General features: G+C 38.9%; 1 non-coding gene across 1 annotated transcript; it reads right to left on the reverse strand.

The window, feature by feature from the left end:
- Window positions 1-3,260: 3,260 nt before the first annotated feature.
- Window positions 3,261-3,363, reverse strand: LOC145065069 (U6 spliceosomal RNA). The gene has a single exon (XR_013688221.1). It is a non-coding gene; the product is annotated as a U6 spliceosomal RNA (small nuclear RNA).
- Between the last annotated feature and the right edge of the window lie 2,466 nt (window positions 3,364-5,829).

A 5,829-nucleotide genomic window follows, 5' to 3' on the forward strand; every position in this document is an offset into this window, starting at 1 on the left:
GTAGCAGTTCACACTAGAATCTCCTTCAGCTTTCGGCTCTTTCTTTGGTTCTTCTGCCTTCGGTTCCTCCCTCACCTTTTCAGAACTATAGCTTCCCTGCCAATTCCGGTTCTTATTTGTAGGGAATCTTTTCTTAATGAACCTCTTTGGATTTGACACCATCATTGCATAATCTTCAGATGTAAGATGATAATATTCTAAGTTGAGATCTTCATCCTCTACTACACTTTTGCTTTTGGACAGAAGAGCCAAGGATCCCAAGCTTGAAACCACACTTTTCTCTTGTAAGACTATCTTTTCTTGGGATTTCAGAATCCCTACTAGCTTTGCCAAAGAATAAGATTTGAATTGCTCATGAGCTTTAACAGTGGACACAACTGCTCTCCACTCAGATCTAAGACCATTCAAAAAGGTAACCTTTTGTTCAATCAGCTTCCTTTCTATATCGTGTTTCATCATTTTACTAAGAAGATGATTGAAGCGATCGAACGTCTGAGTAACAGTTTCATCGGGATTCTGCTTAAATTCGCCAAACTCTGATAAGTGTAAAGTCTGAATGGAATGCTCCAGATCTTCATCTGTGGAATATAACTCTCGCAGCCTATCCCAGATCTCTTTAGCAGTGCTGCATGAACTCACTAGCCTGAACGTATCGGACTGAAGAGCGAATTGAATCAGTCTCAATGCTTTAATGTTGCATTGAAACTTTTCCTTTTCGTCTTGAGCAACATCCTTTACGTCTTTTAACAGATCATTGTACTCTTTCTGAGTTTTAATGATTTTTGACGTTGCAGAATGAGCAAATGGTCCAGAAACTATTGCTTCCCAAATAAGGTATCCATTGTCTTTCGATCCAATGACATAATCTTCAAAATGATGTGCCCAGACTTCATAATCCTGGGTGTAGAGAATAGGAATCTTCGTCGTAGATCCGATGCTGTTTGAGATATTGATGGGATTTGATTGTGACTCGTCCATGCTTGATCGTTTAACCTGTTTGAAAGATCAGACTTGTAATGAATAATATTAGGGCAAAACAAATAAATGCTGAGTTATGTCAATTATGGAATGACGGCTCAATAAATATTAGTTAATGCGGAATAACCCTAATCACAAACTCTTTCACAGAAAAGATGTGTATGAATTACACAGCCTCCTGCTCTGATACCAATTGATAAGTTATTAATTAACTTGATGATCGATTAGATCTATGTAACAGGTAAGCGATGAATATATAAACAGTAAATAACCCAAGTATGAATCAAGATGTGTCGAATGATTAGATTACTCAATCCTCAGCAGAGCTCGACTAAGAACTTCCACTGTAGAGGATTTTAGGGTTACAAAAGATAAGAACTTGTACGCTATCAAATCTCTATCAATCTTACGTTAAGAATGCATGCAAGCATCTATATATAATAAACCCTAAACAAAACTCACGGATGGACAGGCCCATACTGGAGATACATATTAGACTAACTAACGAGCCCAATAGACGCAACACAAAATGCGACCCAACACCAACCTTGGGGTAATGTAGTAAGTATCCAAGTGAGTATCTATGGTTATGTAGTGGGACCCAATTATTAATTGGGTGATGTTCTGATATTGACAGATCGGGAATCTGTCATCCAGTAGCTGGGGTTGAGTCTGTGGGACTTCAGTAGTGTGGGATTGTGTCTACGGGACTTCAGCAGTGTGAGGTGAGTTACCTTCCAATAGCGGTGGTTCTACAGCCACAATGCCGGCCCACCAATAGGAGTTGTATGTTAGATGATTGTCTTTGTGATATCATCTAGGTTTGCTACTACCTGATATGTTATATGCTAGCATGATATGTATATGTGATAGTAGTAGAGTTCGGTTGTTAGGACCGAAGGGTAGGTTAGACACCCCAGATATGTCTGACAGTATGTGATGATATGTTTAGGGGTGTAAACGAGCCGAGCCGAGCCCGAGCCTGACCAAGCTCGAGCTCGGCTCATGAAAAATTTAGTGGGCTCGCGAGCCTAATCGAGCCTAAATGAGCCTCTATGTATATATATGTATATATATATATATACACACACACACACACATATATATATATATACACACACACACATACACACACACACACACACATATATATATATATATATATATATATAGAGAGAGAGAGAGAGAGAGGCTCGTTTAAGCTCGTTTAGGCTCGCGAGCCCCATTAATTGAAGCTCGGCTCGAGCTCGTTTAGTAAACGAGCCTCATATCTAGGCTCGAGCTCGGCTCGGGCTCGTTTAATTCGATCTCGAGTCGAGCTTTTAACGAGTCGATCCCGAGTAGCTCACGAGTAGTTCGTCTCACTTACACCCCTAGATATGTTTATATGTTGGCATGATATGTGATAGCGGTAGTAGGAGGGGAATAGTCCCCAAGTTCGGTCGTTAGGACCGAAGGGTAGATCGGACACCCCAGATATGTCTGATAATATGTTATGCTATGATATATGTGATAGTAGCAGTAGGGGGTGAAATAGTCCCCGATGATCGGTTGTTAGGACCGATGGGTAGTCAGCACCCTAGAATGGCTTAACATGGGTAGTCAGCACCTTAGAACGGCTTGACACGGGTAGGTCGGCACCCCAGAATGGCCGCACCAGGTAGGTCGGGCATCCCAGAATTGCCCGGAAGTATGTATGATATGTGATTGTATGGTATGTGGTATGATGGGGGAACTCACTAAGCTTCGTGCTTACGGTTTTCAGTTTTGGTTTCAGGTACTTCGTGTTTAAAGGAAAGGAACCAGCTTGATCGCAGCGCATCACACTATGGTTTTCCGCACATGAGATCTTTGGGATTACACTCTGATATTGCTTTATGATAACATGTTTGATTATTTCCACTTTGGTTTTGATATGACATGATATTACAAATGTTTTATTACACTGTTGGTTTTATATAATAATGTATTTAAAGATAAAATTTTTGGCCTGTATTTTGGGACGTTACATCTACAACACATAAACGGAAGTTTATAAAGCATGAAACTTAATGACAGGAAAAGTAAAAAACTTAAAGGAGACTTTATAGAAAGAAATATCACCCTTACTTACCACAAATGGTTGAAGACATCAACAAGAAGATCAATCCGACCATAGAATCCACATGTTGTCTGATCATGACTTCAGTAGATGAACTACTGAAACGTAAGAATTGCAAGTGAACTCTATTAGCATTTGAAAAGGGAATTAGGGTTCCAGAGAAGACGACGAAGGGTTCAAAAAAATTTTGGACCATTTCTCGATTTGTCTGTGTCATCCTTGCACAGGGTCCATGCTAATCTTCTCTGTATCGTTCCAATTTTATCGGATGTCCCCAAAGGGACGACTATAGATGAAAAGCTTCTCCATATAGAGGAGTAGCAGGTTATATGGGACGACGCGAGTTCTAAACGAAGTAGTTTACTGTTGATGGTCATATATTTGCAATGTCTTTAAAATTAGGGTTAATGACTTAGGAGGGTAATAAGGCTTTGGTGGTTGTCGAGGCCAACAAAAATAATAACCCTAAATAATACACACTAAAATAGTGTATAGTGGTAAAGGGGTCGAATCCACGGAGATTGGTTCAATTTATAACTCTATGAAAAATTTCTTTGTAAAAATACTTGTAAAATAACAATAAAAATAAAATGGGGGGGGGGGGGGTTTGGTGTTTTGAAAAACTTGAAACAAACTAGAATTAACTATGATTTAAATAGACAATTTCAACAAAAATAAGGGTTTGGTGTAAAATCAATAAGGGAGAGATGGTTGACTTAAAGTTTCCTCACTTTGACTTTTGATGAACATATCATTAGAATCCATTGGTGCAATACTTTGATTTAAATCCTTAATTTGGCTATAGTAATCCAAGGAGCTTGAGATTACCTAGACTTTTCTTAATTGTTGAAATGGCTAGAGAAGCTCATAACAATTTCCTTAGTCAAAGTCACTAATTCCAATATAGCATGTAATTAGTGAAAGTTAACTAGCATTAAGAACCAAAAAGTCACCAAATCCAAGAGGGGTCAAATGCTTTCACCACCATGTTGGAGGAAATGTTTTTATGATTGTGTGAAGCAAAAACAACACAAAAATCATTTGTTGCTTGCTAATTTGAGGATCCTTTACTTAATCAAGAAATTAGCCAACTAATCACCACAAACACATTTAAACTCATGAACTAAAACATACAAGTAGTGATAAGATGTTAAAACACAAAACATTCCCATAAAGACTTAAGAACATGTTCATGGATTGTTCAACATTCAACAAAAGTTCAAAGGATTAACCAAAAGTCAACCAAGATTAGTTTAGCCAAGCATGGCTAAACTCAAAGAAACAAAGTTAGAGAAAACTGTACCAAACATTAAGCAAGAATCAAGAGGTAAAAATATGATGTTCTTCAAGTGTTCTTGGCCTTCCAAAGTCTTCAAAACTCCAGAGAGAATCTCCAAAAATCGGATGTCCAAGAGTTTTCAAAAGATGGGCACCAACCTTCCTCAAATAGCCTTCCAAATGGATTTCCGAAATTGCCCCTGCAGGAGGTTGCGCGACCCGCGTGCTGCTGCGCGGGTGGTCCCTGAATGTAGCATCTTTGAGGTTTTGGGCCTCCATAGCTTAGCCCACTTGGCCCAGTGCGAGCCCAATCAACTCCTAGCCCATTTTTCTTCAAGTTTTCTTCAATTTAAGCCCAATTTGGCTTCTCCAAATGATTCATAGCTCGTAAACTCACCCGATTAATAATCTATGCATGCTTGAATATACTCCCGCATCTTGCAAATTTAAATGTTTTTTTCTCTCCAAGCCTTCAAATAATCATCAAGCTCGCTCCATGCATCATCTCCACCACCCATCAAGCCTAAGATCCTTGTTTTCCACCAATTCCCATCGCTTTCCATACGTCCCGAACATTCCCGCTCCATTAGTCTCCATGAAATCTGCAATAAAGCTCACAAAACTAGAAAGTGCCCGAAATAGTCATAAAATAACAAAAAGGAAAATATGCATGAAAATTAACTAGATTATGGATGAAATATGCTAAAATAAACTATAAAAAGAAGTAAATAAAATGAAACTATCAAATCACCCCAAGCTTAAACCTTACTTGTCCTCAAGTAAGACAAGACTAAAATGAACTCGGGATGAACTATCCTAAGGAAAATAAAAAGAATGGATAGAACCGCAGAACTTGATCACCGTTAGTCAACATGGTCAGAACTGATCTTGCTATTATCTCATTACTTTTTCATCCGATGACAAAGGGACCATAAACCACAGCCAGGATAACTCCTTTAGGTGAGTAAGGAGGGATGAGCAGTCGCAGCCTCAATGGAACATGCATACAATGAAGAATATCTATAGTAGGGAAAAAGCAGTTGGATGGGCTCGGGTGGAGCTCTTCTTTAAGTGTACACTCTGATCTCACGTTTGCCGGTTTCTCTCATGTGTAACTAGGTTTAATCGCTCGGGCACCGTTGTAGGAATCGGTTCACTTGGTGTTGGCCCAAACCTCCCGTAGTATCCGACTCGACAGTCTCCCTAACATCACCAATTTGCGAAAAACAACTCGATCTATATACAATAAAACATACCTAAATAAATGAATATCAAACGTCGGGTGACCAAAATGTTGGAAGATTTAGTTCAATAATGGAACCGGTCACCCTTCTCAGATTTCTGCAGCTGGGAATTTGCCTGCCCCTTTTTTTGTTTTTTTTTTTGTTTTTTTTTGTTTTTTTTTTGTTATACTTGAAGGTAATGTAATAACAACCCTTTGACTCAAAATTTGGTTCCTAAAGTGTGTAAGT

This window comes from Lactuca serriola, chromosome 7 (assembly GCF_051521515.1).
Source record: "Lactuca serriola cultivar US96UC23 chromosome 7, Lser_US96UC23_V15, whole genome shotgun sequence".
NCBI lineage: Eukaryota > Viridiplantae > Streptophyta > Magnoliopsida > Asterales > Asteraceae > Lactuca > Lactuca serriola.